This window comes from Lichenostomus cassidix, chromosome Z (genome assembly GCF_008360975.1).
Source record: "Lichenostomus cassidix isolate B80296 chromosome Z, HeHo_3.0, whole genome shotgun sequence".
Classification (NCBI taxonomy): domain Eukaryota; kingdom Metazoa; phylum Chordata; class Aves; order Passeriformes; family Meliphagidae; genus Lichenostomus; species Lichenostomus cassidix.
Window position 1 is genome coordinate 11,310,546 of NC_139511.1, and position 25,758 is coordinate 11,336,303.

Genomic DNA, 25,758 nt, shown 5'->3' on the forward strand with positions numbered 1-25,758 from the left:
TGCAATCTTGTCTTTTGGTGTGCAGCAGAAGACTAGCTGCTTGAAAAGATAGGGGGTTTTTGGGTTTTTGGTGAGCCTCAATGTAAGTCATCTCTGGAAAGAATGATTTCCAGAGTGTACATGGAGAGGACCAATGTCCACTGGGAATTGATGAATCCCAGCTCTTTTTTTGGCAGTTGACTTTTAACAGGAACTCTCATGAGCACACACAGCTCATATCCTCTACAAAATCCACAAGCTGTAGGAGCTAACAGTAGAAATAAACTGGTCATGTTGGGTATTTGAGCACAAAAATCTATTGGATATTTCAGTGCAAAACACCCTCTGCAATCTCCAGCTGAAAATGCAAATGTTTAGCTACGAGCTGAATAAGATTGCAAACTGTCATCAAAAGGTGTTTCTTCTTTATTCCTGCTAAAGGCATTCACATCAGTTTCTGTGTGACATGATAAACCTGTAATGCAGTACTGAAATTCATTTGCTCACTTGCCTATATTGAAGAAGGATTCACTCTAGTATTGCAGGGGTGATAGCCTTGTTCTACAGCAATCCAGCTTTTCTTTCTCTCATAGACTAGAGCAATTACTGATGATGTTAAGCATGAAAGTGAAGCTTTAAAAGAAATTCTGAGATTTTAAAACTCACAATAAATTCTTAATAGTAGGTGGAATCTTGGAATGGATTGTTTCTGGATGTGTACCTTCTGATTACATTTGTACTAAGTTTCCACAGCATTTTCGTATTTAATGAATCAAGAAGAAAATTATAATCCCAGAAATGACTGCTAGGTCAGTGGCTGTAGATTATAACTGGGATTAAAGAACAATAGTGATGTCAAAACCAAGTAATTCTCCCTGAGAAATAATAAGAGCCATCCCAGAGACAGCAGGCAGCACAAAGCATAATGCCAGTTCATCAATACAATAAATTGTTTGGAATTGCTATGTTTTTTTCAAACTTAAAAACATCAAATTCTTCTCTGGTAAACACTAGCTAGTTGTATTGCTAATTTTTCAGAGTAAGTATTAAGTTCTTTGCCAGTGTTATTTAGAGTGAGTCTTCATCAATAAAAGTATGTATTGATGACTGTTTTGGTAACAGATGTTTATTTCTCTCATGAAATGAGATAAACTGTAGCTTCTTATTTGGGAAAAAATCTTTAATAATGGACTTCTGCTTTGATGGTCTTAATAGACAAGAAAAATCCATTTGTGGTCCTTAAGAGAGAAGAGATATTGTGCTCCTCTATGAGAAGGACACATTCCCTTTCATTAGCTCGCAAGTTAAATCAACCTTATGGCCCAATATTTCTCATACTATTCCAGGCACTTGAGTGACATTGTAGTGTCATTGAAATAAGAAAGGTTACTGAATTATGTTTTCTGCTGTAAATCTCTTGTGTCTCAGATGTGAAACAAGATTTTACATTAAAATACCAAAATTTCTTTTAAAAAAATCTGAGTATTTGAAAGACATGTTATGATGCACATTACACTCACGGTGTTTTCCTAGAGCTATATAGATGAGTTTTTATGAGCTATGTCCATAGGACTTCTTACTTTCTGACAAGTCCCTGAAAATGCCTTAGCATTAAAAAAACCCTCAGGAAATTGTAAAACAATCTTATTTTTGTATTTGCCTTCTTGGTGTATCATCTTTTTTTCCCCACATATCCTGCAAGTGATATTATTTTCTATTTTTGTTGCACAGGAAAATGTCAATAAGTATTTTGTCGAAGGCTGTTGGGTAAAGACTGCAGTGTTACCACAGAGAACACTACGTATGTGGCACATGAGTGCTTAAACTCATTAATAAACTCCTTGCACCCAAACACTACATCTGGGGATTTGTGAAAATCAGCACTTAGTGTTTTCCCACACTCAATGTGATCTGTTACTAAAGCTTTTCAGTTTTCCTTGTACTACGAAAGGAAGGTGCCATCCCTGTTTGCATAAGCAGGGAATTACACTAGACTCAAGTAAATCAATAGGAAGATAAAATGAATGGGCTCCAGGAAGAATTGTCTGGTGATCCACATTTGCTGTCAAAGTTCACAGTATCCTCAGATATGAATTCATCAATACAAATGCATTCCACCCAAAGACGTTACACCATAGACATAGCCAAAAACTTCAATACTATTAGGCTTTAATGGTAATATCTGAAATTCTGCTCTATGTTATAGCTGTAGGTTAAGAGTGACCTGACTAGCGTTATAACCTCTATTTTTCCTGTTGCATGCTTATGAAAATGTTATTTACCTTCTTAGAGTTTATGCAAACATATTTAGGATGGCCATGTCTATTTTTTGAGGCATTTTGGCTATTTAAAAGAGGAAAGACATTGCCCAGAAAACTTGCCTGATAGAAAGGGTTTTCTTGCACTGTAATGCCTGGTGTGACATTTCTGTGCAGGAAGAGCTGTTCAACAAAATTCTGTTGCATTCCCTGCCTTAGCTTCAAAGTATCTCATCACCAGTTTAGGAAATCATTGGCCTCAATATAATCTAGAATGACTGTCATCTTTCCTCTATGGAAGTGCATTGACAGGAACATCATGCACAGTAAGTTGGAAACTCTTTAATGAAATTTTTTTTGGTTGAGGGTTATAGCTAGAAAACTCCACTTCAGTGAAGCAATCATATCTGTCTCTGGATGTCCTCAATATACACTACGTAGTTTCAGTAGAGAGAGCATAAGAATTACATTTAGAAGTTTCCATCTTTATCTCCTCTCTGGCAGGCAACGAACTGAAATGTAATTAACCCTTTCATTGTGTTATATTTGCAACACAGAAGATTCATGTGAAGGACACTTCTGTGAACCCTCCAGTATCTGACAAAATTTAGAGAGGAAGCAGAAGCAGTTGCACATACTCTCAGAGATATTTTTATGGCCACATTCCTACCTTCCTTGTAATTTGGAAGTTGAAAAAACCATTAAAATTCTAACATTTATGCTTCATTTTCAATATAATAGTTTCATATTTCATTTTCACTGCAGCTATGTGCAAAAAAAAAAAAAAGTATTAGATATAACCAAAGGATCTTTTTTCCCTGTTGAGTGTGAATCTGGTTTAACTTTTTCAAAACAGTCCTCTCTTTGTGCACCATTCTTGTACCATGTTTCACTTCCTCTAATAAGCTGTTTGGAGTTTGTCTTTTTATTGGAGATCTGCTATATCAGTCCCCACCCACTTTATACCTATTTATTGAGCTCTTGAAAACATCAATGCTGTTCTGTTTATGGTCTATAGACCACACTTACTAATGTCAGGAGTATTTGAATGAAGTCTTGTGAATTCAGCAATCAATATTTCTAAGTATTTCTACATCTATTAATGCATTCCATATAAGAAAAGTTTCCTGTTATTTTCTGCTCTTAATACTTAGAAGTCATATTTCTATTGCTAATCCATTTTTCATATCACTGCAATACAATCTGTACATTTTCTGAATGAATTTTTGTAAGAACTTGTTCTTCTCTATCTGACAGCAGTTTGAATTTTAATATTAAAGGTAAAAATCATTTTGCTTTGCACACAGGAAAATATGAGCTTTCCAGCACAGCTTACTGCTATTCAGTAAGAGCTATACTGTGTCACAGTAAGTGACATAAAAGACCTTCAATAAAAATTACTACACTTGTCAGTGATAATTTGAAAAATTATCAGTGATAATTTGAAAAACATATGTGCTACCAGTAGTGTTCCAAGTACTAATTGCAATGAAGCAAAAAAGTTCTGATGATTATAATTTTCTGGGAAGTAAAAACCCCCACCACCTCTCACAGCATCATGAAGTCAGATATTCCAGGCAGTAGGCTTATTATTTTGAATATCGCAATAAAATTTTGAAAAAAGAAATTGCCATGGAATTTTCTCTTAAATGTCTTTTGAAGTGCAATGAATTGCCTGTACATAAAAGTTAACATTTTCATAAAAATTCACTGTGTCAAGCTGGCAAAGTGTCTTGAAGGTAAGCAGGATTAAAATATGGGCCCTGTCTTTTACATGGGGGTTATAGAAACTTTCAGCTATATATTTTTAAAGCTAACGGTTTTATAAATGTCATCTCAGAATTTCAAGCTCTTGAAGTTGTTGAACTGTATGCATTGGGATGTCACACCCTTTAATATAAAGCAAAAAGAACAATGAATATTTATGTATTGTTTGCTTTGTTACTACAGCATTACTTGAGACATTTTTAATTTTCATTTGTTGCACATGCCTTCTGCCAATATTACAGAATAATAAGATAAAACAACATTTGCTGCGGTTGTTAGTTTCTTTTGTGGTGGCATAGCAGACCTTGGAGAGCATCTCTGCCCAGCCCAGGTCAGCACCTCAGTGCACCAAACCCTCCCTCTGAGGGCTGGTCACTTCGCCCTCACCGGCCAGGGAGCTGAAGGCTAGCTCTGGTTTCGTCTGCTCTTCACAACCAAAGGCAGTAAAGGAGACGAGAAGGGTCTTTGCATGATGACCACAGGAGTTGTTTATTCACATGGTCACCAGCTGGTTGCAGAGGCAGAAGGCCTCATGCAAAGACATCCATGTGCAAAGACATATCATGGAGGAGGGTCAGGGGTTTTCTATAGAGAGAGGGGGGCAGGGACAGCACATTGGCCCAGTGATCTCTGGGCACAGGGGCAGTTCATGGGTGGAGCTGGGGTACGGGAACCGATAGGGAAAACCAGAGGGAGCGGTCAGGACCATGTGGGAAGGGAGGACATGTAAGGAAGAAAAGGGGTGAGGAAATACAGAACTCAATATCAGGGGGCAGACTACAATGAACATTGGATAGAAGATCCTTCCTCTCTACTCAGAAATGCTGATGCCACACCTGAAGTTCTGTGATTCCAGTTCTGTTCTCCCCAGAATACAAGAGATGTGAACATTCTGGAGAGAGTACAACAGAGGGCCACAAGGATGATTAGATTACTGGAGCATGTCACATATATGAAAGGCTGAAAGATGGAAATAGTCTGGAAAAGAGAAGGCTCAAGAGGATCATATTAATGTATATAAATACCTGAAGGGAGGGTGTGAAGAAGAGGGAGCTAGACTCTTTCCAGTGGTGCCTACTGATAGGACTACAGAGAGTGGGTACTGCCCTGGTTTCAGCTAGATCAAATGTTCTTCCTATTAGCTAGTACAGTGCTGTGTTTTGAATTTAATATGAGAATCATGTTAATAACACACTGATGTTTTATTTCCTGCTATGTAATGCTTACCCTAAACCAAGGACTTTTCAGTTTTCCATGCTGCCAGTGAGGTTCTGCACAAAAAGCCAGGAGGAAACATGTCCAGGACAGCTGACCTGAGCAGACCAAAAGGATATTCCACACCACAAAACATCAAACCCAGTATATTAAAGGGTACAGCTGCCTGGGAGGGGCTGAGCACTTCTCAGAGTTTGGCTGGGCATCAGTCAGAGGATGGTGGGCAGCTGTATTGTGCCTCACTTTTTTGGGGGTTTATTCCTCTCTCTATTCTCAACCCATAAGTGTTCCTTTTTTTTTTTTTTTTCATTCTCCTCCCCACCCCATTGGGTGCAGGGGTGTAGAAGTGAATGAGCAGCTGCTTGGTACTTAATTGCCAGGTGGTGTTAATCCATGGCAGATACAACCTGGGACACAGCAGATTCCATCTGAACATTAGGAAACACTGTGAGAAAACCTAAATATCCCATAGGTCCCTTCCCTTCCTATGATTTTGTGAGATTCTCACTGGACCATTTCTCATATTTTTATTTATGTAAATAAATATATTTATGTAAATTCTAATGGAATTTTGACATGGTATGTCTTTGTGGCTCCATAATACAGGAGACCGTAACTGTCCAGCCTTTTAATTTTCTGACCAGTTCTTCTGTTACTCTGAAAATTTTCTTTTGGCTTAGATTCTTGAAAGTAACTGTTGTTTCCTTATGAATTAACTAGGGTTTGGATTTTGTTTTCTTTTTATTTTCCCAAGTTTCTAGGATGAAGAATCTTTACTGCCTGCTCATATTATCTGCACAAACATGCACAGGATCAGATGAACAAGAATAATGGAAATCTTGGCTCTACAAAATTTAAGAAAAATGCAATTTAGAACTGATAATTCTTTATCAAAATTTTAAAACATCAAATTTCCTTGCTGTGGCTAGCACAGACCTTTCCCATGGGAACTTTTTGTCTCTTCTTCCTGTATTTTATAAACGAAGATAAAGTTTGGATGTTATTAAAAACAGTTTCTCAGATGTGAACAGTTCAGGCCTGGCCAGTCAGGCCTAGGGGGAGGCTTCGAACTGACCAATCTGGGTGACCTTTGAAAAGTCTACATAAGATGGAATTAAATAATAAAATCTTCTTCGGGATGCCACCTTTCAAACCCGCGTCTTCTTACTCTGCTAGTGGCTCAACAGCGACACCTTTCTGCATCAAATATTAAAAATTTAATAGCCTATTGGTCTGAAAAGTATTTTAACTTCACAGAATACATTGATATATGTATTTTTAGGACAGAAATGAAGGTATATTTGCTCTTGTTGCACTTGACTCATAACCTGATCTTTAACATCATATATGTCAAACCTGGGGACAGGCAAAGGTGGTTTTGTGGCTTGATTTTTTTTATCTCTATTCCCAGTTGAAAACCGAGAATTCAGACAGAAAAATTGTGTCTAAACTGTAGCAAAGTTTTGGTGTTGGCATTACAAAAGTGCATGGTTTGGAAAGGAGAATAATCTAATCTAAAGCCAAATTATTATAACTTAATTATTATAGTACTTGAATTGTACAGATAAGTGAACAATTTTAATCAATTATATACTTCCTGTGTTCAAAGGACACAGGATGTTGTTTGAAGGCAAATTAAAGAAATTTTAGAAACATAAAAATGTGTTCAGAAACCTATTTTTACTTCTCATGACTGTAGTTCTTCAAGGTCCATATTTATAATGTCATGTTTTCTATGCAAAACATTTCTGTTTCCTTGCAATGGGGTGCAATTTCAATTAATCATTTGCCTGTGTGTTTGTTTTCCTTTCCAAACAGATGCGGCATCAAGCTGCTTTAACTAATACATTCAGCTGGAGAGAACCAGATGACATTTTACATAAGGCCACAGTAATAGCTGGGCTAGGAGACTGAATCAGTTAATTTTGGAGTGAAAACTGCATTGGCTGGGCAGAGTTGTGTTGTACGAAGGGGAAAGGCATGAGAGGCAAGGTTTTGGTAGTGAAGGGAGTACATGGGTGTTACGAATGGAGACAGGAGCTTAGATGAATCTCTGCCTTTTGCCTAGACCTGTGACAGCAGGCAGTGGCTTTTATTGGGGTGGCCAGCACCCCAAGACCCAGTCTTGTTTGCAAGTTCTTTAATAATGGCCAATTAGGTCTAATAGGACATAAATTATCATTTATTAGACAATGAAAATAACAGATATAAGACTTAGGACAAAACTACATACTACAGTGGAATAACATAAAATAAAAGAAAAGAAGTAGAGAGAATTAGTAGAGCCATTAGTAGAGAGAACTAGTAGAGAGAATTCAGCGTGTGAAAAGGTACCTATTATTACAACTAGCAAGAAATAATATAACTTAGGAGCCAATGTACGTTACCAATGCCAATCTGGTGCTGAAGTATACCTCGGAATCCTTTCACTCAATCCCCAGGAAAGTAACCAGCAGAGCCTGTGTCCAGACTCTGGGGAGAAGCCCTTGCACATTTCCAGAGTGTGTGTAGGAGACTTCTGCCTCTGTGATATTTTGTGTGTCTTTTACAGTGTAAAAGTGTGGCTTTCAGTCACATACTTACTCTTTTCGTCTCTTTCCACATCTGCTTTCCCTACCAAGATGTTGTTTCTTGATTGGAGGCTCCAGACTCTTGGGCACCAAGAGATAACCCCTTGATGGGCTTTTGACCTTACCTGAGTTTATCTTTATGCACCAGCCATGTGATAGAGGGAGAGGGGGGGACATCCTGCCACAATGGGTGTCTTCTGTGAAAAGATACCAGAAACATCTCCTGTGTCTTTTGGAGCCAGTGCCAGCTGGCTCTAAGAAGGACCTGACTCTGGCCAAGGCTGAGCCCATCAATGACACTGGCAGCAAAACAAGCAATATAAGAAGGAGAAAATATTGCTGTGAAACAGCAGACATAAGAGAAGAGTGAGAATATGAGAGGGAAACAGACATGCAGACACAAAGGTCAGTGGAGAAGGAGGGGGAGAAGGTCCTCCAGGTGAAGGAGCTGAGATTCCACTACAGAGTGTGGTGAGGACCGTGGTGAGTCAGCAGTGACCCTGCAGCCTATGGATGAGCTGTCAGTGGAGCAGCTCATAGTAGGGCCTGTGGAGGATGTCTGAGAAGGACTGAGAGTTTGTGGTCAGCCTATGCTGGAATAGGGTCCTGGCAAGACCTGTGTTTCCATGGGGAATCCATGCTGGCACAATTTATGAAGAATTTAGTCTGTGGGAAGGACCCCATGCTGGAGTAGGGGAAGGGTATGAAGAAACAAGAGTGGCAGAGAAAACATGAGATGCACTGACTGACTGCAGTACTATTTTCATGCCCCTGCACAGGAGGGGTTAGAGAAAACTGGGAATAAATTTAAGCCTGGGAAGAAAGTAGGGGTGGGAGGAACATGCTTTTAAGATTTGGTTTTATTTTCTCACTATCCTACTCTGATCCAATTTGTAACAAATTAAACAAATTTCCCAAAGTTGTGCCTGTTTTGTCCATGACAGGTGTGTCCCTGTCCTTATCCTGACCCATAAGCCTTTCATTACATGTTTTCCCCCTATCCAGTTGAGGACCAGAATAATAGAGCAACTTGTTTGGCATCTGGTGTTTGTATGGGGTCAACCCACCACAGGAATAAAGAACCTACTCCTTCTAAATCAAAGAAATATGTAAAAAGTTGTGCTTCCCTCTGTTCCATCATGGTTTTTGTGAGTTCTGTGTATAGCTAGAGAAAAACCTCAATCATTTAGAAAAGAAAAAATATCTGAAATACTGATCTAGTGACATGCTGTAGGAAAATGCAATCTTTTGCTTGAGTAATGTACTAACTGTAACCTTACTGAACTGAGTGAATAGTTTGCTTCACTTGTACTGAGCAGAAACATTCATGTGATACTGGTGATATGAATTAAACTACTTTTGACAAAATAAATAAGAAGCCTGAGTACTATTTGGTGCACACCTATCTAGTCTGACTTATGTGACATAACAAATGCTAAATCATGTATTAGAAAGAGGAGCCAGTGAATGGAATTTTACTATAGTAGCAAGGGCTAAAATTTTGGTCTGTCTCTGTGCATACTTGAGAATGTAGTCAGGATTGTGTGACTTAAACAACAGATATGTTGTTTAAATTTCCCCTGTTTTGAATTAGCAAACAGTTACTGAAATAGAACATCAGAAAAATTGAAAAGCAGAATATTGTTGCTGACATTCTGCTGCATGTTGGCTTGCAAACGTAAAGTATTGAGCTTAGAGAGGAGAAAAAAAAGGAGAAAAAAGTAATTAACAAATCTGTCTCCTATTCACAGAGGAAAACCGCTAATTTTTACAATTATTCTTTTAATAGTCTTTTCCTATTTTGTTTACACTTTCTGTTGCAGGCATTTTTCACTTAAGTGCCAGCCATGGGAAGAGAGAGGGAGAGATAAAAACCATGCTGTGATGCACATGGGGAGAATTTGACATCATTCAACCTTCATACTGTATTATTTATGTAAGCAGGTTAGATCTCCATTATGTGCAGATGTTGGAAAGCTCACATTTAGTGAAATTATTTCATGGTAGGGTTCAACTTTGGTGAGTACAATGTGTATTTCTAATCTCTATGCACACATAGTATTTTTCTGCCCTCATTATGACCTGCAGAAGAAGGTATTGCCATCATTTTGGGACAGGTGGAGTCCTTGTTCCTGTCATGAGGAGCTGAACACTTCAGGTGATATTTCAAGTTTGACACTGCTATTTACTAATGCAATTGGTAAACACCTAGCCTTTGTTAGTCTTAGAAACTGTGACACTGGCTTATTCTCTGGCTTCAAATGTTCCTGATGTTCAGTGTTTAAGGAATCCATAGACCTCCTACTTCAGAGCAGCAGAAGTATTTTGTTTTTCTCACTGCCACTGCTTGAGATTATTATGAAGTAACTCAGGGGAACACAGAACAACAATTTCAACCTTCCAGTAGCCTTAGGATTCAGCACTGGAAATGGCCTGTGTTCTGCTTTTAGCTGTGGTGATCTTGAGACACTAACCACACATTTCTTGCTGTATACCAAAGAAGTTATAATCCCAGAAGAGCCCTTGTAGAAATTTTTGTGTGTATGTGGGTAAAGTTCCACTATCAGAGGCCTAGAGATAAGCTAAAAAGTAGGTCTTAACATTTATGTAAAAGTTCTGACAATCTAAAATGGTTTGACATGAACTTTAGCATTTTTTTACATGCCAATAAATTCTCTTCCCCCATGATTTTAACCATTGTGGAGCAAATTGCACACATATTAGTCACATGTCACTTAGTGACTTGATGCCAGTAATTCAAGTCACTTTGTTGCCTGAAGTGGTTAGGAGAATGAAGATTAATTAATTGGCTGTTTCTTGAGGAAGAGATTTATTAAAGAGTAGAAAATAATCATTAGTAAGATATAAAGGAGTACCTAAAATCAAGGTATTTACCACCAGTTGTTACTGAATCAATGAAAAGATAACATTTATAGGCACTGTCATTATGACACAGTTGTGGAAAAAATAATCTGTACCAATCATGTATTGCTTAATTTTATGAAAGTGACAGAGAGGGAAAGAGAAATCAAGGTTACATGGTAAACACTGGAGAAAAGATGGTATGAAATATTTGTCCCTTGTAGCAGCATTTTCCCAATGTTTCTTTAAAATGAAGGAGAGGCTGGCAGCTCAAGGGAGGTGATTTTTCCCCTCCATTTTCCCCTTGAGAGATCCCACCTGGAGTACTGCATCCAGTTCTAGTGTTCTCAATATGAGAAAGACCTGGACTTGTTGGAGTGTGTCTAGAGGAGGCCATGAAGATGATTAGAGAGCTGAAGTACCTCTCTTGTGAAAACAGGCCAAGAAAGTTGGGACTGTTCAGCCAGGAGAAGAGAAGGCTCTGGGGTGACCTCATTGCAGCCTTCCCACACCTTAAGGGGGTTTATATAAAGGAGAAATGGACACACAGATACACACAGACAGGTACAGAAAAAGAGATCTTGATTTAAACTTAAAGAGAGCAGTTTTAGGAAGAAATTGTTTACTTTGAGGCACTGGAACAGGTTGCCCAGAGAAGCTGTGGGTATTCCACCCCTGGAAGTGTTCAAGGCCATGCTGGATGAAGCACTGATTAACCTGATCTAGTGAGTGACATCCCTGTGCATAGCAGCAGGGGGTTGGCATTACATGACTTTTAAGGTTTCTTCCAAATCAAACCAAGCTATAATTCTATTCTGCACTGAAAAAAATGCCTAGACAAAATATTTTCTAAGGGAACCTGTTCCTGCTTGATGTAGAGCATATCCTGATTGACCTTATGGCACAAAGAAACCTATTCCAAATTTTGCATCAACAAAATTTCAGCTCAAAGACCAAAACACTATGCATAATTCCATTTATAAATGGTAAAACCTCTCTAGTACCTGTAGCACTTTTTGAGAATGCTGTTCCTGTGTTTTCATGAGCAATGCAGTATCTCATCTAAAATACAGTAAAGTGCAAGTACTCATTAATAGGAAATGTAAAATTTTGTTTCTGCATAAATTTGTCGAAGTACATTTCAAGACTTGAAGCCCAGTGAAAGTAAATGCTATATAGTTCACAGAGCTTGAAGGTAACTAATAACACAGTAAAATGCAATAATGAGTATTTCTCACAACTTCAGTATTTTTTCCAAACTACGCAAACTCCTTTCAGATACTGACAACTAGCAGAAGAAAATAGAGCTCACTGAACAGGGTCACAGCATAGTCTGAGTTGGAAGGGATCCAGAAGGATCAAGTCCAACTCTTCAGTGAACGGCCCATACAGTGATCATACCCACAACCTTACTGGTCTTAGTACCATTCTCTAACCAACTGAGCTGATCTCAACACTACCCCCATAAGAAGAGTGTTTTGCTGTTACAATTCCTAATCAGGGCTTTCAAATAAGGGGACTTGAAATTTCAGCTACCTGATCAAAAATTTGCATCTTCTTCTTTCTTTTATGACAATAACGTTTTCAACTTAATGTTACTTGTCTTTTAGAGTTCTTTCAATTTTCCCATAAATTTGGGTGAGGACTAGCATCTGTCAGTCATTTCTTTTACACATATCCTGTCCTGTCTAGTGTATGCCTCAGATCTCTTCTGTATCTCAAGCATCTTCCTATTCTCCATTTTGATGTCTCTATTTTATTATCATTCTCATTTCAGATTCATTGTGTCAAGACAATTATTTAATTTTCATTTCTTTCAGGTGAATTATTTGGGACCCTGCCCTCTTCATATTGTATCTTATCTATCTATCTATCTATCATCTATCTATCTATCTATCTATCTATCTATCTATCTATGACATTTCTCTTTCCTAGTTTACTGAAGTATCACATCTGGATTTTGTCTTCAGTTAACATTTTGATTATTAATTATTTAGTTAATTATAAAGTACATTAACATTAACTAATGTTAATAGTTTTTAATGAAAGATACCAGTAGAGGCTGTTACCACACACATTTATTTCTGGTGAGTGGTACTTGAGTAACAGCATGTTTGTAGAAGTGGTAGCCTTGATTACAATCCTTTGCCTAAATCAAACCTGAAATTTTGGTCAGATATGATGGTTTGTGTTTTAGCAGAAAGCTTACAAAGAGCTTCAAGTTTCCTTCTGTCTAAAAAAATCCACTAGAAGTAGCCCAGCTTCCCACTTAATGTCTTTTCTAAGTGTGTCATTCTGTTTTACTTTGCCACAATTATGCTGAAAGGTGTGTTGGGAATAATTTCTTCCTGTGCAGTTCGTGTTTGTATTATCATACAGATGTATATTTTATGAACACTGATGAAAAGGGCTTGGAAGTGCTAAGGCATAAAAGCTCATGTGCCTTTGTAGCACAATTATTTGGGTTGGACAATACACCCTTGTATTTCTGTGAAATATTTCCCTTATCCTCATGGAATTTATTTTATAGGAATAACACTCTGCCTATTGAGAAAGGACATCCTGTGTAAAGAAATAAGTTTTGTCTTGCACACTAGCATATGTCTACACAGCATAACTTAGTGGCACATTGAAATATGGAAACTGCCTCTGGACCATTGTCAATGCCCATGTTATGCTCTATTTAGCCTTATGTTCTGGATACAGAGAGGGGAACCAGGGTTTTAGCATTGTTTCAAACCATCCACATCACATTTTTGGCAGGAAGAGCCGAGCACTGGAACCTGGAAGTTGGCCACTTTGTCTTGCTCACTCCAGCAGAGGGACTGTCAGTATCAGACCGGCAGACACTGTCCCCTGTGCCCTGCCAGTCCCCTGTCCTGTTCCTCTAGGAATGGTGCCAAAGAGACCACCCTCAGGTGTGGCTGAGCCCAGCAGGGCCCAGTGGTGTGGCTCTGGCATTCCCGTGGGACTGTTTTCCCCACAGTGTGGCAAGGCCTTTAGGAGTGGAGGCACAAAGAGCAGTTGAGCCCAGTGGGAAAACCACTCTGGGCACTGTCTTCAGGATCAGTTTTTGTTTGTTTGTTCAGCGGGGAATGTCCTTGTTGTGGGTAGAACACTCTCAATGTCCTCTTTTGTGAATATTATTTTGTTTATTGCAAGGATTCTTTTTCAGTAAAATTGTGATTCCCACTTGCAGTGTCTCCTATTATTTCCTCTGTTGAAGGGTCATAAGGGAGCAGGGCCAGCTTAAGTAGGGTTAATTTTCCTTTAAATTGTTAAATCAGCACATCTAATTTATTGTATTCAAAAGCAGTATTCATGAAACATAGCATTAACATTGCTATGTGGCTACCTGTGCTAGAAATAGGCTGACTCATAGGATACTAACAGAATCATAGAACAGGTTGGGAAATGGACCTTTGAAATTCATCTGGTCCAATCCACCTGCAGTGAGCAGGGACATCATCCACTAGATCAGGTTGTTCTGAGCCCTGTCTGACTTGGCCTTGAATATTTCCAGGATGTCACATCTCTGGAAAACCAGTTCCAAGTGTTTTGCCACCCTCATTGTAAAAAATGCCTTTCTTATATCTAGCTTCAATCTACCCTCTTTTAGCTTAAAATCATTATCCCCTTATCCCTGTTCAGCCTAAAATATGTGTCCCCATCATTCTTACAAGCTTCCTCTAAGTACAGAAATGCCACAGCGAGGTCTTCCCGAAGCCATCTCTTCTCCAGGCTGACCAACCCCAACTCTCTCTGTTTTCTTCACAGGGCTCCAGCCCTGTGATACTCACTGTGGCCCACCTCAAACTTGCTTCAACCAGCCCAGGTCCTTCTTGAGCTGAAGACCCCACAGCTGGACACTATAATCCAGACAGAATCTCAAAGAGTGTAACAGAGGCGCAAAATCACCTCCCTCAACTCCACTTCTTGATGTCCCTCTGGATGGCACCCTGTCCCTCAGGTGCAGCAACCTTACCACTCATCTTGCTGTCTACTGTTGCGGTTTTGGAGAATGTTACAGCAGACTTTACCCTAGAGCTTCTCTACCCAGCCCGGTTCAGCACCTCAGTGCTCCAAACCCTCTGTCCCAGGGCTGGACACTGCGCTCTCACCGGCCGGGGAGCCATATGGCTAGCTCTGGTTCGTCTGCTTCCACAACCGGCGGTGATAAAGGAGGCGAGGAGGGTCTATGCGTTGTGTCCATGGAAGATGTTTATTCGCATGGTGCAGCAGAGGCCAACGACCTCCCCGAGGCAGAGATGCCTCGAGGGCGAAGGCCTCACATGCTCAGCACACGTGGAGCATAGACACACGTGGAGCATAGACAGCAAGATGGCGGAGGGTAAGGGGTTTTATAGGGCAACAGAGAGGGGCAGGGACAGCACACAGGCCCAGTGACCTCTGGGTACAGGGGAGGTACAGGGGCGGAGTTAGGAGTACAGGAACCAATAGGGGAAACCCGAGGGAGTGGCCAGGGCCACGTGGGGTTAGGGTACAGGAACCAATAGGGAAAACTGGGGGCGTGGCTAGGACTATGTGGGGTGGGGAAGGCAGGACAATAGGTGACAAGTACAGTCGTTAAGAAAGGGGTGTGGGGAACTTGCAGCTATTATCACAATATTTCCCCATTTTTTACTAAATTAAAGAAGGAAAGGCTTTTCCTAAAAGCTTTCATAGCAAATTTTTAAACAACAGGAAAATGGTAAAACAACATAATGTAAAGCAATGACAAAATTAGTTTTGCTGTGAGTATGGGGAAAACGATGATGCAGCTGGCTGATTTTGATGTTGGAGTTCAGTATAGGCTGAATTTTCAGACTGCAGTTATGTTTGTAGTCTGTTTTTCTTTTGCTGGGGCTGCTAAGATGAAGGCAGGGTTTGCAGCAGCAACAGGGTTATCACCGAAGTCTTTCTCAGCTTAGGAGAGGGAGAAGACTTTGGACGCAGCGCAGCTCCACTGGGTGACACACAGCTCTTCCCTGCTGTGGCTCTGCCGGGTCTGGAACAGTTTCACTAGGCCTCAGCACGGCCAGATGGCAGCACAGCTTCAGGGACTGCTTTGGTGCAGCTCCACTAGGCTCTGGGGACAGTGTCTGCCACGGGGAGCTAGAGGTGCAGCCCCACCGGCTCCTCCGAGCTTGCCGCGGGCAACTGGAGGTGCGTCTCCGCTCTCGGCCAGGCCATAGCTGCTTCTGGCTGAGAGGGAACGCCTGAGAGGATGGGAGGAGGGGCCCTCACCGAAGAGAAACACTCAGATGGGGAAGGATCTGTAACCGAAGGGAGTGCCCACTGACGCGGGGGGAGGGGCTACAACGGAACACGAGGGATGCAGGGGGCGGGGCTTCGGCAAGCCCGGGAAAATTTCAAGGGGAAGAAGACAACATGGCGTGCCTGACCATGCGGCCGGCGCCATATTGGAAAACACGTGGAGTCAGCTCGGCTGAGGTTTGGGGCACAGGAAAGGAGGTTAGCAGGGATCTCGAGTTAGAGTGATCAGTTCTAACCCGGGAAAGGGACAGGAGAGGCTGAAAAACATACGATCAGCTGTCTCCTGAGAGACAGAGGGGGAGCACGAGCTGGTGGAGGAGGAGGTGCCACCAACACATGGCCGGCACCATGTTGGGGGATAAATGCAGGGGAAGGTGCTTATTAGGGAGAGAACAAGGGTTTTTCACTGCCAGATAACTAAATAAAACAAAACACAGATTAGTTTACTTTATCTCTCGCGCGCAAAAACTTCTCACACAACAGCTGATTCCCCATTCCTTATAAAATATGTCTAATTTTATAAGAAAAACTTCTCCCAAAATGGGGGCACAAAACTTAGGTCTCCCCTTGTTAGAAGTGGGTTTCTTCTTGTCGAGATTTCGCATGGAGCGCGACTCCCTTCACCTCGACAAGACACCACCTCTAACCCTCCACCCACCCCAAGGCAAAAAGAACAAACTAAAAAGAAAAAAGGGACCCCCGTACCAAGCCGACCAGGCCTTCACCGGCTCCCCTCCCAAGGGGCTTTCCAGAGGGCTTACCAAGCACGGAGAATCAAAAAAAAGCACTCGGGATGGTCCACCGCCGTTCGGCCGACCTCCTTGAAAAGCGCGACTTTTTTCCAGAGGCTACCGGCCGCCCCTTCGGTCTTCTCACTGAATGCAAGCTTCTCATCGGGGAAATGGCTTCCCAAATGCGACTACTCCCCTGCCGCAGTTGCGGCTGCAGGGGGACGCTTTCCAGGGTGGCTTCTGCCGCACGTTGGGCGCCAGTCTACTACAAGTTTGTCTAGGCTGTACTTGATCCCATCATCTGTGTCACTGATGAAATTATGAAACAGTACTGCGTGGTACTTATCTTTGCATGGTATTTATAACCTAAATTCTTGAACTGATAAGAAGTTGTAAATAATTATGCTGAATGTCATGGACAAAATAGCTGAAAGAGGTGTCTGAGAGGACGGAGTGTAAAAGCAATTTACTTTCTTGCTATTAAAAAATCTTCCAAAATTTGCATTCACTGAGAAAAAGAATAGAAAACCAAAAGCTGGAAAAACAAGTCTATAGCTCTCTTAAGATTTCTACGAACTCTTCTGAGGAGACTGCAACTGTTGTTTTTGTTAAGTACTGACTATACTCAGCTGGTGGTTCTCTGCAAATCAGTCTGATGCTGAAGGACACTGTAGGCACAAAGGAAAAGTAGTTCAGAGCAATATTATGGGCTAGAGGAAGACATAGTTGTACTTGATGGCAAACTGATAGACATACCTTGTGAAGAGTGGCTGTCTCAGCAGAGGCAGGAACACATGAACTTTAGGACCCTCTGACAGAGGGTCAGAGTTGATTTATTTTCTCTGACCCTGAAACCAATGCATCTAGGAAAAAGAATTTGGAAGGGTTTATCTATGGTGTGTGGTCTGGGGTTTTAAAGGTGTCCTCTGACATTTGCTTGTTGGGGACTCTAGTTTTCTTTGACATTAATATCTGCTAAAATGACTCAGTCAAAAGCATAATTTTAATTTTATTGACACATGTTCATTCACTGAACACAGCTGTCTTTTGTCTTGCACTTCACAGTTAACACAGCTACTTATATATTGGCACAGCCTGCACAATATTATTATACTGAATACATATGAATTATATATATTATTCAGCAGAAAGATTAAATAAAATTTAGTCTTAAATCCACAGCAAAATAGTGTACAAATTACAAAATAAGGCAGATATGAGGAGCAGCAAATTCATAGATTCAGGAACATACAAATTATATCTCTATCTTGTTTAAATGTCACTTAGATTAAGAACTGAATTGTTTCCACCATTTCTATTTTAGGTAACTGAGGGATGATAAGAAGACAGGAAAGGAAAGAGATAAGGAATAAAGTACATAGTGCATGAATAAATGCATTAAGCATTAAAAATGGTCCGCATATGAGCAAATTTTCACTACATAAAAGATATATTTATCTTTCATGTGGATGGGATTTAGAAAAGAAAAGTAAAATTCTGGCTGAATTATTTCCAGTGCAGTTTCTTAAGTACAGTTCTGACTTCAAAATATTCTGATTCTCCCAATAAATATTGAGATCCACAGGACTGAACAAACTTTATTGTAAAAGACATGACCTCTTGTTTTAGGTTATTGCAGAAGCAAATGTATTCACAGGAGGAATTTTGTGGAAAGTTGTATCTGACCAATTTTTGTAACAAGGCATATACCTAGATGATAATTCCTCTTCTTTCCTTCTGTGTCATCCTTTCTTCTCCATTTTACCACGCCCTAAAAAAATTTGTCTTACACTTTTTTATTTGCCTGTAGGTTTCTGTGTCTTTCATGCAGACTGAAATAAAATTTTAAGGAGTTTGCAGGAATGGATTTATTTGTTTGAATGAGAAGCTTTCTTCTACAGATTTTGTTTGTCTCCATGGGTCCTGAAGATTCTATTAACTACATTGTGAATCTTTTTTTAGGCTCTGAAGGGGAAAGAGGAGGAAGGTAGGATTGCAGAGGGGTATGTAATAAATGTCAGTATAGGTACTCAATATATTTGTGGCCTTTTTGTTTGTCTATTTACTTTTTACAAAACCTTGCACAGAGAGGTCACATTTCTTTTCTTCTGCTAGCAGTATAAACCTTTTGAGAAGTACAGAAAAGATTTTGTAAAATTATTAAAAGATAGTGAATTGGCATTTTGATTTAATTTTCTCTTAACAAGAATGGAAATTTCACATTGGGTTATGTGGCAAAAATAGATAATGAACCATGGTGCACCTGGATACTAATAACTGCTGTAGACTTGAGGGGCAAATAGCAACATATCAAACAGGTATGATTTTATGCCAAAAGACTGGGTATTGTATTAGTCTTCTACTACTCTTATAAAAGTTTCTGGTAAGAGTTTGAATGGAGACAATCAGGAAATTTCTAATTCCTTTGCATGAGTTTCAATTTTTCCACTGTATTGGTTGATTACATGAAATTAGCCAAAAGGATCTCTAAAGGAAATAAGCAGGGAAGAGCAGGTAAATGAGAATTCAGCAATCAGTTATTTCCAGTGTTGTTGATTGCTGAGTGAACAACCCAAGTCATGGGGAAATATCTACATGGACTTTGCCCATCCAGGTTAATAGAATTATATTTTGATTTTGGTCCTGACAGCAAAGCACAGTAACACATGAGAATTCTATTTCTAGAAGAGATGGAACTGGAGGATCTACATCAGTGATAACCACAGCAGGGAAAAAATTGCAGGTAAAGCACATCTCTTTCCCCTGCAGAGAAGCCAGGCAGCTTCAACTAACCTGAGACAACAAACACCTCTAATTTTCAACTGAAATTGTCAAACCTGGAACTCAGGTGGATTTAAGTGCATTAAGCAATGCATAAGGCCTTTAGATTAATGTTCAATGTATTTGCTTGGAACAGCTGTCCTTAGTAATTTGTGACAATCACTGAATTTTGGCACCTGTAAAGTCAGGCTTTTCACCAGTTCTAGGGGAATTTGGGCTGTTAGGTTGATACCATCAGCAGCAGAAATGTTGTCAGGGGTAGGTACTGCACAGAACCAGGCAGGTGCTGCTGTGTTGGGGCTGGGGAGTGGGTGCTGGGTGTGGCAGCAGAGCAGGCAGGAGGACAGGCTGCAGCCTCGCCATGCTGGGGACAGGGGACAGCAGGGAGCAGTGACAGCAGTCAGGGACAGCCAGCATGAACGATATCTCCAGACAGGCACTTGGTGCGTTTTAACTCTACCAACAGTGTAGAAAATCTAGAAGAAGAAAAAGACAAATGTTACAGCTTGCTCAGCCTCTGACACATTGAACCCCTTCTGTCAGCCCAAAGAAAAGCAGCACTTTCTAGTATTTCTATACTGGAACTTGAAACTGTCTGTGCTAATGTCAGCCCTTACCCTGGGCCACTCGTTTTCCAAACCTCTTTTTCCATTATGAAATCTGCTTGCTTTCCATGAAGTGAAATTATACAAAAGCAAGTTAGCCCTTAACCTTTAACTGTAGTGTGACATTTTACCTAATAGCTAAAAGGACTCCATGGGGGCACTAATACACAGGCGACTTTTCCTTTTACATATAGAAATGTGCATAGAAATAGATTTTCATAAACCCACATCTGCCATGTAAGATTTTAGCATGATGCAAATATAACATACAGACTTATAATTATCTAATACAGGACTTTTGTATGCTGTCCAGTTACATTTTATACTGAAAGGAATGAAATGTCTAAAGAGCAATATCTGAGTGGGGAAGATTAAGGATTGAAGGGGGATGTGTTGTAGGTTTGGGAACTTTGTTCTTTGATGTTGCTATCTATTTTATTAGACATTAATTCACTTCCATGTCTTTTTTGACACTTAGAATCATAATTTTACCTTTTAAAGCAGTAAAATGACAGTTGCTCTATTGAGGTATTAAGAAAACGTAAGTTATAAACAAAGGAAGTAGAATGTTAAAAAATGTATTTTCAGGCTGCTTAGGCCATTAGTAGTTTTACTGCAATTAAAAAGTAAGAACACAAGAGTCTAAACCAGATTCATTCTTAAACCTTAGTAAGGGAATACATATTATGGATCCTTTTCCTTAGTCTAAAAACTGTAGAAGGGTGCCTTCACAGTCCTGTCCTCCTCCCCTAAATGTGATTTCACAGAATCACAAAATATGCTGAGTTGGAAGGGGCCCATGAGGATCATTAAATTCAACTCCTGGCTCTGCACAGCACCATCCTTAAGTGTCACACCATGTGCTTGAGGGCATTGCCCAAATGCTTCTTGAACTCTGTCAGGCTTGGTGCTATGACTACTTCTCATGTTTATTTCCATTCTTTTCTATTATTTTCTAGCTTCGATAAATTCATGCTCTTCCCTCTGTCAGTACTAGAAAGACTGTTTTACAGCATGTAGAGAGGGAGCACGCTGCGTCCTTTATCTGTGTTTTTGTCCTCTTACTCTGCGTCTGTGAAAAAATGGTTAGGATTTGCCCTGGAAAAATTTCTATTTTCAAAAAAAGAAAGGGCCTAAAAAAAGCATTCTGGTCTTATATCTGAAACACTGAGCAAGAATATAAAGACAGCAGCAATGGAAAATTTATTTATGCTGGAAGGAGCAGTAACACAGTGATTGCATGAGAAAAGGAGAATCATCTAATGCAATAAATATCAGTGTAACATGGCAAGATGAAACTGCACAATAGTCTCACTCCAGCAAAGAGTCTGAGAAAGGAAGTTGTTGATCATGTCTGGACAGCACCAGTGCTGGTAAAGGGAATTGTTCTAAACATTTTCAATTAAAATGCAGATTATATAATTTGAATCTATTGTTCAAACGTTATTTCAAATCCTGAGATCTGCAGACCTTACTCAGGGCAGAAATACTGTCTACCAAAACCTCTACCTGTCAAAACACCTGAAATTGGACCATGAAATGTAATAACAAAGAGTATGTGTAATAACAGATTTTAAGACAGAGCTGTGTTATATTAACTATGTTAATTTACTAAGTGCTTCTTAGTTGATAGGCTAAATGAAATAACTGGATTTATTATTCTGTCTCTTAAATCAGAAGTCTGATGACCATCAACTAATTCCCATATTACTAATTACCTAACACTTAACACCAGAGTTTAACTGAAAATGTAACACATTTGTATTGATTTAGCGGCATGTAATAACAATTTGTAGATGCCATGTTCACCTTTCCATCCTGATTTTTTTTAATTGTATGGTTTTGAATGTATGCTCAAAATTACTATGTCAAGTTTCTTTAGCTCAAAGATAGGAGCTAAATGTTTTTATGTTTTAAATGTATGCTCAAATGTGGCTTTGAATGTATGCTCAAAATTAGTAGGGCATGTTTCTTCAGCTCAAAGATAGGAGAGAGTGTCCCACCTCTTACTGAGCCAAAATTTGGGACTCTGCTAAAAACTGACATACAATAATTTCCAGTGTATATGTCAATTGAAAATCAACACTATTTACCTACAAAATGAATGTCATTGATCATGCATGATGAAAGCTGGTTTTAAATTGTAATATTTTTTTAAACAAAACTGTGATTCAACTGTTCAATGATTTTTGATGGAATATAGAATATGTATATATGTGTATTGAAATGTCTCTACTATAAAGACCTTATTTTCAGGTCAGCATAGTCAATTTGCAGATCTTAATTAATGGAAAAAACTATTATGGAATATTGGCAGTTACACAGAAAAGGTTCTGTTATAGTTAATAGCAAATTATCATCCTTCTTCAATGACTTACCTAGAAACCACCAAAACTCTATTTGAGATTTTTGGTCAAATTTTTATTGAGAAGTGTTGCCTTGGCACCACTTCTCAATCAAAACAATGGGGTGATTTTTGTCAGGTAGAACAGCTGACTGGAGTAAAATATTGCAAAGAAAACAATCTTCTTCCCGTAACCTTACTTATTACAGTGATGAATCCCTAGCATGATGTGCTATTTTTCAAAGCGTTATAGAAATCCATAGATTTTTCTGAACAGATCTGGAGCCATTTTTCATCTCTGCCATCTGGTCATGGGTGCACCCAGACAACCCATGTCCTGGCTTGTCCTCAGGGAGCTGCCTGGTTCCCAGGGTTGGGACTTCCCTCAGTTCCCCACCTTGCTTCCCAAGCCCAAACATGTCCATATGTACTCCATTTTATTTTCAAGGCAGTAGATCACTGCCTCTCAAGCATCACTTTGGAATATCTGCACAAAGTATTGTCATGAAGGATACTGAGAAATTTTCAATACTGATAACTTACAGAAATTATGCTTTCTCCATGTCTGGTGCACCATCTGCCACAAGCATCTGTACATTGCACTTCCTGGCCTATCAATTAACCCTATGATCAAAACAGGGGATGTGTGAAGTAGGGTGGGGAGACAAGGTATCTCCTGCCAGAGAAGTTACAAACAAAAAATACAGTGTGGACCAGCCTGGGAGGAAAAATTGTGGCTAGCACAGGCTTTTCCCATGAGAATTCTTCTTGTATTTTATAAATAAAGATAAAGTTTGGATGTTATTGGAACAGTGTCCCAGAACTTGGACAGTGCAGGCCTGGCCAGTCAGGCCTAGGAGAAGGCTTCTGACCGACCAATCTGGGTGACTTTTGAAAACTCTATATATATGATGAAATCAAAACAATAAAGGTCATTCCTTCTTGCCACTGAAAACTGGTGCCTTCTTTACTCTGCTAGCTGCTCAACAGCGACATCAAATGCTGATTTAAATTGAATAGGAAGAGTCATTAAAATAAGGGATTTTTCTTTTATTTGTTGGCAGTCTGATTATCAGACCAATAATGTTTGCCTAATGCTGATGAACTTCACAATAAATTTGTAAAAATGACCCTTTTATACATAGAAGGGGTAATGGCATATAAGAAGCAGACAGTTTAATATTTAATTACCTGTTTAATGCATGTTAATGTACCACTGAGTCCAACTGAAATTTGATTATATTGAAGCAGAATAAATAGCTGATTTCTATCAAACATGGCCTTTAAAAGTTGTCTGCAGAAGAATGAGACTGCTGTTATGCATCTGCCTTTAAATATGGCCTGCCTCTCTCTATTACCTTAGTCTCCTAAGATAGCATTACAAAAAGTGATGGTTTCTCTGCTCTACTGAACTGCAAGTTCAGCTCTTTTGTAGAACTGCAGAGGGAGGTATGTGGCGGCTACTTCTGAAGTCATGACCAGAAGTGCTTTAAATGCCACAGGAAAGTTTTTTCAGTGGGGAGAAGGGCTGTTTTGAGCAACACAGGAGATGAATTTGGGCTTCTGGAAGTCGGCTCAGGCGAGGGGACGAGATGAGGTCTCTTCAGCTTTATTGGGGGTTACATAGGGGATAGGAGAGTTTGGAGAGACATCTGAAGAGCTCAGAACAAAGGCTCTGCAACAGGTTATAAGGGTACATAACTGGGTGGGTTTACAAGTTTTCAGAACAAATAGAAAAGTGAATACAAGTAATTTACAGTCTAAATTTACCAATGTCTAACACTGAGATATGCAGGCGTCGAGTGGTTGGGGAGAGATAACGGCTCATATTATCTGTAATACTTTTCTGGGAGGTTGTTGGGATAATCCATTTCTTCTTCACTTTCTTCTGGCACTTCTCCCATTTCATCCCAATCCTCCACATTCTCAAGGGCACTGAGTTCTATCTCAGCTGCTTGGGCCGCAACATCTCCCCGTTTGTTTTCAAATAAAAAGGATAAAACTGCTTTTACAATGATAGATTTGCATATACACAAACAGCAAAGAACAAACGTGACAATGAGAACAACTGACACCAAGGTTTTCACGAGGGAGGCAAGCCATCCGGACAGGCCCCATCCTTGGAACAGCTTCCCCCACCAAGTCTCTGTTTCCTGTTTCAGATTTTTGATTTGTGATTGGATGGTGTGAATCTTTCCAGAAATGCTTTCCCCATGTAGGGAAAAGTTAAAACAGCACATTCCTGCAAATTCTTCACAGCCGTGGCTATGGAGGAGCAGAAGATAATCTATCGCAGCTCTGTTTTGGAGGGTGGCATGTTTTAAAGTTTCTTCATCTGCAAGGAGTTCGCTTAGGGCTTCAGAGGTTGCTTTTGCATTTTTCCCTATCCAACATTCTATACGATCAATTTCTCCAAGGTTGTGGTAAATGGCTGTCCACGGTAGAAAAATAGTTGCAGCTAATTTTTTGCTTCTGGGTCAGGTTGTGATTTTACTATTACATTTTTCCAAGTCTAATTGTGCTGCTCCTTGATCTCTTTTTTGACGTTCGAATTGGGCAGATTTCCCAGTCAAAGATGTTGGTTTTTGACTGGGAAGGACTGAATTTTTGGAGGAAGAAAGCCAATCTATTAACTGTCGTTTGTCTGGTGTAAATGTCGCCAATCTACCGAGTGTACATGGGCCTCCTCGTGGATGAGCAGGGATTCCTGCCCAGGCATGGTTGCCGCAAATCAAAAAGAGGCTTTTTGGCAATTGTTTGTGTTGTTCGGGTCCCACTGATCCATGAATTGCTGTGGTCACACACCAATCTCCCGGGGAATATTTTTTGTCTACAGGGATGAGTGAATATTTTATTTTTTCTGGAGCAATGAATGAGACACATTGATCTGCACGGGCTGACCCATGCAGTTTAAGTTCTTGTGGTTCTGCTTTCAGAGGTGGCAACTCTGTGACAAAATTGTCCTAGGCAGCTGCCGAATCTCAGTGGTTATTTACTAATTTGTCTATAAAAGGAAATTCTCTCAGTTTCAGTGGGATTCCCAACAAACAGGACTGGATAGGATCTTCTGCTCTGTCCATGCCTAGACACAAACCTTTTTGTCCCAGAGACTCGGCGAGAGATCGCCAAACGTTAGCTTTTGGTTGGGGTACTATGAATGTTTCAGTTGCAACCATAGAATCCAGGATGATGATGATCTGCAGGAGCTCTTTCATCGTGAAACCTACAAAACAAACATGATTAAACAAAAATAACATTTATAAACTTCAAAGGGTCTTCCTAATACTGAAGAATTTTTGGTTTCGGGAAGTCAAAATTTGCTAGGGAATATATGTATGATTCAAGAGGTATTTTAACTAAAGGGGGATC